Below are 9999 nucleotides of genomic sequence, written 5' to 3'. Positions count from 1 at the left end.
TTTTTTGTGTTTAGATAATCAATTTGTATTTTGATCCTTGTTTGTGTTTGGATCCTCAATTTGTGTTTGGACGCTCAATTTGTGTTTGGATCCTCAAATTGTGTTTGGATCCTTGAATTGTGTTTGGATCCTTGAATTGTGCTTGGATCCTCAATTCTTATTTGGATCCTTTTTTGTGTTGGATCCTTGTTTGTGTTTGCATCTTTGATTTGTGTTTGGATCTTCAAATTGTGTTTGGATCGTTGGTTCGTGTTTGGATTCTTGATTTGTGTTCGGATCCTTGGTTTGTGTTTGGATCCTTGATTCTTGTTTGGATCCTTCTTTGGTGTTTGGATCCTTGATTTCCGTTTGGATCCTTGTTTCTGTTTAGTTCCTTGGTTTGTGTTTGGATCCTTGATTCGTTTTTGTATCCTTGGTTTATGTTTGGATCCTTGATTCATTTTTGGATTCCTGTTCTGACCCTGCCACCCCAGAGCTTAAAGTACAAAAGAATTCCATGGAGAAATTCTCAGTTTCTGGCCCAGGAGCCCAAAATGTCCTTTTGGGAATCCCCTGGTGGGGCACAGCTCGACAGCAGCTCTTTGTCTGCAGGAATTAAAGGGGATTATGGATTTATTTGTTTCTACCAGGAATAATGGGAATGGCAGCCCTGGCACAGCCTCACTCCCACACGGGAGCTGCTTCCTCAGAGAGGAAAGCCAGGCTCTGGAACTGATATTCCTGCTTGGAATTTCAAAAGCAGCAGGAAGATGGATGGAAGATGGAATATTTTCTCCTGCTCCAGCAAGGGATCAGGATGGGAAGTGGAGATTATGGAACAGAATTATGGGATCACTGAGGCTGGAAAATCCCTCCCAGAGCATCCAGTCCCAGCTGTGCCCCATTCCCACCTTGTCCCCAGAGCTCCGAGCGCCCCCTCCAGGCGCCACCTCCGGGGATGGGCACTCCAAACCTCCCAGGGCAGCTCCAAGGCCTTAAAACCCTTCCTAGGAAGACATTTTTCCTAAAATCTGATCTAAATCTCTCCTTCCCCTCCTGTCCCTGTTCCCTGGGAGCAGAACCCGACCCTCCCTGGCTGTTTCCTCCTGGCAGCAGTTGTGCAGAGCCAGAGTGTCCCTCCTCATCCTCCTTTTCTCCTTTCCCAGCTCCCTCAGAAATTCCCATCTCCCTCAGGAATTCTCCATTCCCTTCCCAGCTCCTCAGGGATTCTCCATCCCCTTCCCATCTCCCTCAGGGATTCTCCATTCCCTTCCCAGCTCCTCATGGATTCTCCATTCCCTTCCCAACTCCTCAGGAATTCTCCATTCCCTTCCCATCTCCCTCAGGAATTCTCCATCCCCTTCCCATCTCCCTCAGGAATTCTCCATCCCCTTCCCATCTCCCTCAGGGATTCTCCATTCCCTTCCCAGCTCCTCAGGAATTCTCCATCCCCTTCCCTTCCCAGCTCCTCAGGAATTCTCCATTCCCTTCCCAGCTCCTCAGGGATTCTCCATTCCCTTCTCCAGCTCTGGACATGCTCCAGCCCCTCCAGGTCTTGCTGTGAGTGCCCCAGAGCTGCACAAAGCCCTCGAGGGATCCACCCAAAACCCAAACCAGAGATTGCTGAGGGTGGATTTCTGGATCTGCCACCGTCCCTCAGCTCTAACCCAGCTCCAGGAGAGGCTCACCCAGGGAACTTTCCTGATGCTGAGCTGCTCCGCAGGTCCCTCCCAGCCCATCTGGCTCCAGCAGAGCTCCAGCCCTGCCTCCCTGGCCCTCGCTGGTGGCAGCAGCCCCTGGCGTCACATTCCTGTCGCTAATTTGGCAGAGCGCGCTCAAATCCTCGCCGGGAGGTCACAGCACCACAGATGGCACCGGGCCACCACCCCCGAGGTGACACCGGGACCTCACCCTGCCCTCAGCCCCACCACTGCTCCTCAGGGGTGGTGGCACCAGTCCAGGAGCCCAGATGAAGCTTGGGGCGGTCACTGCCATCAGCTGTCACCCTGTGTCACCAGCTGCCAGGCACAGCTGCTGATTCCTGTCTGGGTGAGGCAGAAAATGGGATTTGGGATCGCTGGGAGGGACCCCCGGGCTGTTTTGGCTCCTCCTGGACCTTGGTGGTCTTATCCCAGGGGATAAAAATTCCCCAAACCCAGAAGATAAAAATTCCCCAAACCCAGAGGATAAAAATTCCCCAAACCCAGAAAATAAAAATGCCCCAAATCTAGAATTCACCTGCAGCTCCACAAACTCAGGGGATAAAGATTCCCCAAACTCCAAAAATAAAGATTCCCCAAACCCAGAATTCACCTGCAGCTCCTCAAATTCTTATCCCAGGGGATAAAGATTCCCCAAACCCAGAGGATAAAAATTCCCCAAACCCAGAAAATAAAAATTCCCCAAACCCAGAAAATAAAAATTCCCCAAATCCAGAATTCTCCTGCAGCTCCCCAAATTTTTATCCCCAAATCTAGAATTCACCTGCAGCTCCACAAACCCAGGGGATAAAGATTCCCCAAACCCCAAAAATAAAGATTCCCCAAACCCAGAATTTACCTGCAGCTCCCCAAATTTTTATCCTAGAGGATAAAGATTCCCCAAACCCAGAGGATAAAGATCCCCCAAACCCAGAGGATAAAGATCCCCCAAACCCAGAAAATAAAAATTCCCCAAACCCAGAATTCACCTGCAGCTCCCCAAATTTTTATCCCAGAGGATAAAGATTCCTCAAACCCAGAGGATAAATATTCCCCAAGCCTATAATTCACCTGAAGATCCCCAAATTTTTATCCCAGAGCATAAAAATTCCCCAAAACCAGAGAATAAAGATTCCCCAAAGGCAGAATTCCCCTGCAGCTCCCCAAACCTGGAAGCTGAGCAGCTCCAGAAATTTCATTTCCAAATCGAATTCTCCTCTCCAGGTGGGGATTTCTCCTGCTTGGTTCAATTTTAGGGGCTGAGGAAGATCCTTCCCACCAGCACAGTTCAGCCTCTCCGTGCCAGGGGGGCTGTTGCATTTTATAAAAAGTGTTTTTCTGAATCAAATCGTGCACTCATCAGAAAATGGACCTTGCTGGTTGATGTATGTTTGGGAAGTGCCACGAACGTTTATTGTGCTGTATAAATAAAATATAATAATGCTGAGACTCAAGGACTCCCATGGAGTCGTTCAGGAGAGAGGCAGAGGGCCAGTGAATGAATTTGGACAAGACTCAGGAAAGGAAAAGAGATTTATTTATTGTTTAAACAGGGAGAAAAAAAAAAAAGAAAAAGAAAAAGAAGGGGAAAAAAAAGCCACAGAAAGGAGTTCTGAGCCTGGGCGAAGCAACAGAGCAGATCCTGTGCTTGAGGAATGGGATAAAAAGGGCATTTTCCTGCCTAAAAATGTGTGGGTGAGAAATAACCCTGGAATGGGGATTACACATCTGGATTTGGGACAGGAAGATCCAGGGAATGGCAGAAATAACCCAAAAATGGGGGTTCTACACCTGGATTTGGGACAGGAGGATCCAGGAATAACCCCTGGGATGGGGATTACACACCTGGATTTGGGAGAGGAAGATCCAGGGAATGGAAGAAATGACCCAAGAATGGGAGTTCCACAGCTGGATTGGAGAGAGGATGATCCAGGGGAGATGATGGCAGAAATAACCCAAAAATGGGGGTTCCACACCTGGATTTGGGACAGGATGATCCAGATAATGGCAGAAATGACCCAAAAATGAAGTTCCCACAGCTGGATTGGAGAGAGGATGATCCAGGGGAGGGGATGGCAGAAATAACCCAAAAATGGGGGTTCCACACCTGGATTTGGGACAGGATGATCCAGGAAATGGCAGAAAAAAATGGGGGTTCCACAGCCGAATTTGGGAGCAGATTTGGGGCAGGTTCCTGCCAAACTCCCCTGCCCGTTTACACCTTTTCCTGGAACCAATCCAAGGCTGCCGCAAACACAAAAGGATTCATCACTCTCGGGCTGTCTGCAGCCAGCAAACCCAGAGCGATGTTTGACAGCGAGGAATAATTACCTTGCCAGCTCTGCTTTATCCACATTTCAAAATTCAGGGAGCAGGGGTGGGGGGAGACAAAGCCGCGTTCCCAGCGGCTCAGGCAAGGAACCCATCCAGGCTGGGAGCTCCCACACCCCAGGAGATGTTAAGGGATGAGAGGCACTGGGGCATCTCCGCTTCCCCTCTTCTCTCCTTTTTTTTTCTGGACCTTCCTCACCGATTCCTTCCTCTCCAGGGGCTGCCTGTGGGGTTTGGGATGGCCCCATCCCAAAAAAATCTCCCCCTAAACCTGGCACCAAGAATCCTGCCCAGCCTTGGGGGCAACCACCCCGAGGTGAGCTCCGGGCCAAATTATTTCTCGCTCACCCCGCACGTCTTTAATTAAATTAGCTCCGGCACAAAGGGTTGCCTGACCCTGATTGGGTTAAACGAGCCCGTCTCCATGGCAACCGGCTCCTCCGAAGGGCTGGCATCTCCTGCATCTCCTCCAAACCTTTCCACATTCCTCAGCTCCCAGCCCTGCGCTTTAAAGGCACCAAGTTGGGTTCGGGAGGAGCGCTGCCTGGATTTGGGGCTTTGGGAGGAGCTGTGCCTGGAATTTGGGGGTTTTAAAGGCACCAAGTTGGGTTTGAGACAAGCCCCTGCCTGGATTTGGAGATCTGGGGGTTTGGGAGGAGCCCTGCCTGGATTTGGGGATTTGGGAAGAGCTGTGTCTGGATTTGGGGGTTTAAAAGGCACCAATTTGGGTTTGGGAGGATTTGGGGGGGTTTTAAAAGCACCAGGTTGGGTTTGGGAGGTGCCCTGCCTGGATTTGGGGTTTTGAAGGCACTAGGTTGGGTTTGGGAAGAGCTGTGCCTGAATTTGGGGGGTTTCACAGGCATCAAGTTGGGTTTGGAAGGAGCCCTACTTGGATTTGGAGGTTCGGGAAGAGCTGTGCCTGGATTTGAGGGTTTTAAAAGCACCAGGTTTAGTTTGGGAGGAGCCTTGTTTGGATTTTGGTGGTTTTAGAGGCACCAAGCTGGGTTTGGGAGGATTTTGGTGGTTTTAGAGGCACCAAGTTGTGTTTGGGAGGATTTTGGTGGTTTTAAAGGCACCAAGTTGGGTTTGGAAGTGTTTGGGGAGTTTTAAAGGCACCAAGTTGGGTTTGGGAGGAGCTATGCCTGGATTTGGGGTTTTGAAGGCACCAAATTGGGTTTGGGAGGATTTTGGTGGTTTTAGAGGCACCAAGTTAGGTTTGGGAGGATTTTGGTGGTTTTAGAGGCACCAAGTTGGGTTTGGGAGGATTTTGGTGGTTTTAAAGGCACCAAGTTGGGTTTGGGAGGATTTTGGTGGTTTTAAAGGCACCAAGTTGGGTTTGGGAGGATTTTGGTGGTTTTAGAGGCGCCAAGTTGGGTTTGGAAGCGATTGGGGAGTTTTTTAAAGGCACCAAGTTGGGTTTGGGAGGAGCCATGCCTGGATTTGGGGTTTTGAAGGCACCTGCACCCATTTTCATCCCCTGACAGCTCAGGGGCTTTGGGTGCCTGGTGGCTGCACTTGCAGCATCTCTAAACGCTCAATTCAATCCTTCCCTGGAGCATCTCTCTAAAATAACTGCTGCAGATGAGCCATGATAAATGTCTGATTTAAGTGGGATTTGGAAAACTTCTCCAGGCCTGGATTGTGGAGCCAGTCCCAGGACAGGAATGAAAATTGGTGGGGTTTAAAATGAGAAATTTAGGGGGAAAATGAAGTGTGAATGCTCCATCCTGGCGTCGCACAGAACATCGTCCCCAGTTTCCTCCTGGGGCTCAGATGAGCCAATTTGTAATTAAGTAATTAGGCTTCAGCAGGCCCATCCTGCTTTTCTTCCCTCACAGGGCTTTGGAACATGGAGTTTTGGCGTTTGGGTTCGGGTTTGAGGAGCTGTTCCCAAGAAATCCCAAGAAGAAAGGTGTGACCACCCTGGGAATACGAAGCAGACCAAGAAGGGACTCAGAATTTCTTCTGGAAGTGTCCAAGGCCAGGCTGGGTGAGCACACAATCCAGAGATGGAGGAGGAAAAAAAGGGAAAACCTGAAATATTGAGATTAGAATGTGAGCTGAGATTAGGTAAAACTGAGATTAGAAGGTGTCAGGGGTTGGATGGGATTTTTTTCAAAGACCAAGAGGGGCTCCAAGAGAGCTGGAGAGGGACTTTGGACAAGGCCTGGAGGGATGGGACAAAGGGGAATGGCTTTAAGCTGAAGAAGGGGAGATTTAGATGAGATGTTGAGAAAAAAATTCTCTTTGTGAGGGTGAGGAGATCCTGGCACAGGTGCCCAGAGCAACTGAGGCTGCTCCTGGATCCCTGGAAATGCCCAAGGCCAGGCTGGACAGGGCTTGGAGAAGCCTGGGATAATGGAAAGTGTCCTGCCCCTCTCTCTTCCCCTCTCTGGGAATTCTGTGACTCCTGTGGAGCCAGGACACTTCCAGAAGAAATGCTGAGTCCCTTCTTGGTCTGCTTCGTATTTCCAGGGTGGTTACACCTTTCTTCTTGGGATTTCTTGTCAGCAGCTCCTCAAACCCTAACCCCAAAACCCCAAAACCCCATGTTCCAAGCTGGACAGGGCTTGGAGCAGCCTGGGATAATGGAAAGCGTCCTGCCCCTCTCTCTTCCCCCCTCTGGGAATTCTGTGACTCCTGTGGAGCCAGGGCAGGTCTCAGGACTTCTGCTGCTCAGAGCGACCCCGAGATGCGTCAGAAAATCTCTTTTCCGAGCCCAGCTGTCGAAGAAGGAGTCAGAACTCTCCAGTTCTCGTTCTCAAGGTTGTTTATTGTTCCTTATCTATAAAATTCTTTCTCCTGAACAGCTGAGGTCCACTCAGCAAGACAGTCCAAGGCACTCTGCCTGCCCCTGGGGCAGTGTTATCTTTTTATACTAAAAACTACGTGTACAATATTTACCATAACTTCCCAATACCAATCACCTGTGTCAGACAGTGAGCTTCTACCTTAAACCAACCCAAAAGAGCCACCAGCACAGCAGAAGATGGAGGCCAAGAAGAAGAAGGAGAAAGGCTGGACACACCCAGATTCCTCCATCTTGCCCCCTGAACCCCCATTCTAAAAACCTCAAAATTCTGTTTTTCACCCCGTGATAAATTCACTATCATTCTACTTAAACTGTCGTGACTTGTAATCCTTCATACAAAGGTTGGTGATTGTTTTTTCCAAGGGCTGAATCAAAGGCACAGGGGTCTGGGGCTCTGTGCCAGGGTCCCTGAGCCCCCTGGGCAGGGGCTGGAGCCCTCCAGGGTAACCAGAGGGATTTCCTGGGTTCTGACAGCTGCAGCTGCCTCGTTGCTCCTGGATGGATGGGGCCATTGGAGGAGGTTCAGGGCAGCAGAGGTCCCCAATAAATCCGGCAGCACATGGGAAAATCCACAAAGGCTGAACGCTGCACGGCTCATCGGCCGCGATGGAGCCACTGTCCTTCAGCAGCCGCCCTGGAGTGCCAGAAAAGCTTCAGTGGGATTTTTGATGAATTTCCACAAAGGTCTGAGCTCTCCTTGCTGGGTTTGACAAGACAGGCGTCTGCTAAGGAAGGCAGAAATGGAAAAATGTAAACCCCCTCCCTCTGGATGGTAATAATTTTGAAATTAAGGGGCTCTCAGGCAAAGATATGGGAGTAGGAATAACAGTTTTTTGTTAGGAAATAAAACAAAATAAACTGAACTTAAATGAAATGAAATAAAATGAAATGAAATGAAATGAAATAAAATAAAATAAAATAAAATAAAATAAAATAAAATAAAATAAAATAAAATAAAATAAAATAAAATAAAATAAAATAAAATAAAATAAAATAAAATAAAATAAAATAAAATAAAATGTGTTGAGGTCTCCAGGATGTTGTGATGAAGTCTCCTGGATATTGAGGTCTCCTGGACGCTGTGATGAGGTCTCCCAAATGTTAACATCTCCAGGACGTTGTGGTCTCCTGGACGTTGTGGTCTCCTGGACGTTGCAATGAAGTCTCCTGGATATTGAGGTCTCCTGGACGTTGTGACAAGATCTCCTGGGTGTTGAGGTCTCCTGGACATTGTGATGAGGTCTCCTGGATGTTGTAACAAGGTCTACCGGATGTTGAGATCTCCTGGATATTGTGATGAGGTTTTCTGGATGTTCTGGTCTCCTGGACATTGTGATGAGGTCCCCCAAATGTTGAGGTCTCCAGGATGTTGTGGTCTCCTGGATGTTGTGATGAGGTCTCCTGGATTTTGTAATGAGGTCTCCTGGATGCTGTGGTCTCCTGGACGTTGTCACAAGGTTAATCTGTCACGGGGGGTTCAGGAGCTCCTCCCTTTAGCTCCGTGCTGTGGCTCCTCCTCAGGAGCACCAGGATTCCAGAGCATCCCTCAGAACAGCTCTGCCATGGCCAGAGGCTCCTAATTATCCCTGTCTGCAATAATTAACTGTCACCAGCCCAGAGCACTGAGTGCCACCTCCACGCCTTCCTCAGACACCTCCAGGTGGTTTGGGGGAGCTTGGTGACCCCAAACCCCCCTGGGCACCCCTTCCAAGCCCTGACCACCCTTTCCACATCAAAATCCCTCCTGATGTCCAACCCAAGGCCCTTTCTCCTCCTGTGGAGCCTTGAAGCACAAAAACCAGGCTGGAGTCTGCCAGAGCCGAGGTCTGGTGAGGACCCAGAGCTGGAGCCAGACAAAGAATTTGGATCCATCTGCTGCTGAAGTCATCTCCTCCCGCCACGGCGGAGGCAGGGAGCTGGGACAGCCTTTGAATGGCTGCTGCTGCTGCCGCAGTGATAAATTAGATCACTTTGAGAGCACTTTAGAGCTGGACGGAAAATTCAGTCGCTCTGCTGCCAATTTCATCCTGTAAGTGGAATTAATGCCTTTGCTTCAGCTGCACTCTCCAGCCATGAGCAAAGCCCCCGTGCTGCGTCTCCAAGGGATTTGGCTCTCTGGGAGCTGCGCGTGGCTCAACCAGCAGGGAGCAAACGGGGGAGGAACCGTGGCAGCAGGAGCCCATTTGGGCCTTTGAGCCTCAGACAAGTTCGATTTGGGCTGAAAAAAATCAGATTTGAGGGCACCTGGAAGGCAGGGCTTGTGTTTGGGTTCTTTCCTAGGAGGTGGTGGAGAGGAACTGCCTGGGAAGGTTTGGAAATTTGAAGGGGAGGCCAAGCATTGAAATCACTGAATTTTCTGAGATGGAGGGGCCCAGAAGGATCATCAAATCCAACTCCTGACCCAGCACAAGCATCCCAAAATCCCACCCTGTGCTGGGAGCGTTGTCCAAGCTCTCCTGGAGCTCTGGCAGCTTTGGAGCTGTGACCATTCCCCGGTCAGTGCCAGCACCTCCTAGGGGAAGAATTTTTCCCAAAATCCAACCCAAACCCCCCCTTGGCACAGCTCCAGCCATTCCCTGGGTCCTGTCCTGGTCACAGAGCAGAGCTGACCCTCAGGAGAAGCTGAGTCTCCCCTCAGTGTCTTCTCCAGCTGAACAAACCAAATGCCCTCAGCCGCTCCAGACCTTCCCCTTCCAGACCCTTCCCCATTTTCATGGCCCTGCTGCTCCATCAGGAGTGAAGTGACAGTTTGGTGGGATTTGTAAAGCTCAAATAAATGGGGAAAAAAAACCCCAAACCCAACCCTCTCTGTGCCTCCAAATGCCACCAGATCTGGATGGGGTTCAACCCGCTGCCCTGCAATGCTCAGGAGACCTGGGGCTGGGAGGAGAGCTCAGCTCTGGAGCAGAGCAGCACGATGGCCCCAGGGAGGTGGCACCACCACGCTCAGGACAGGATTTGAGCCGGGTGGAGCCGTTATCTTCTGTTCATTGGGCAGTTTTCTTTATCTCTCCCACGAAAAAACCCTCCCTCCAGGAGATCTCTTCTGTTCATGGGCCATTCATGATGCAGGAGGAGTTCAGGTCAGCAGAGCTGGCGTTCCAGGCATGGGGACACCTTTGGGGACCACAGGACTGGGCTGGAGCACCAGAAATCCATCCCCACCCCGAGACTGGG

This window comes from Camarhynchus parvulus, chromosome 25 (genome assembly GCF_901933205.1).
Source record: "Camarhynchus parvulus chromosome 25, STF_HiC, whole genome shotgun sequence".
Lineage (NCBI taxonomy): Eukaryota > Metazoa > Chordata > Aves > Passeriformes > Thraupidae > Camarhynchus > Camarhynchus parvulus.
Note: the sequence above shows the minus strand (reverse complement) of the source record.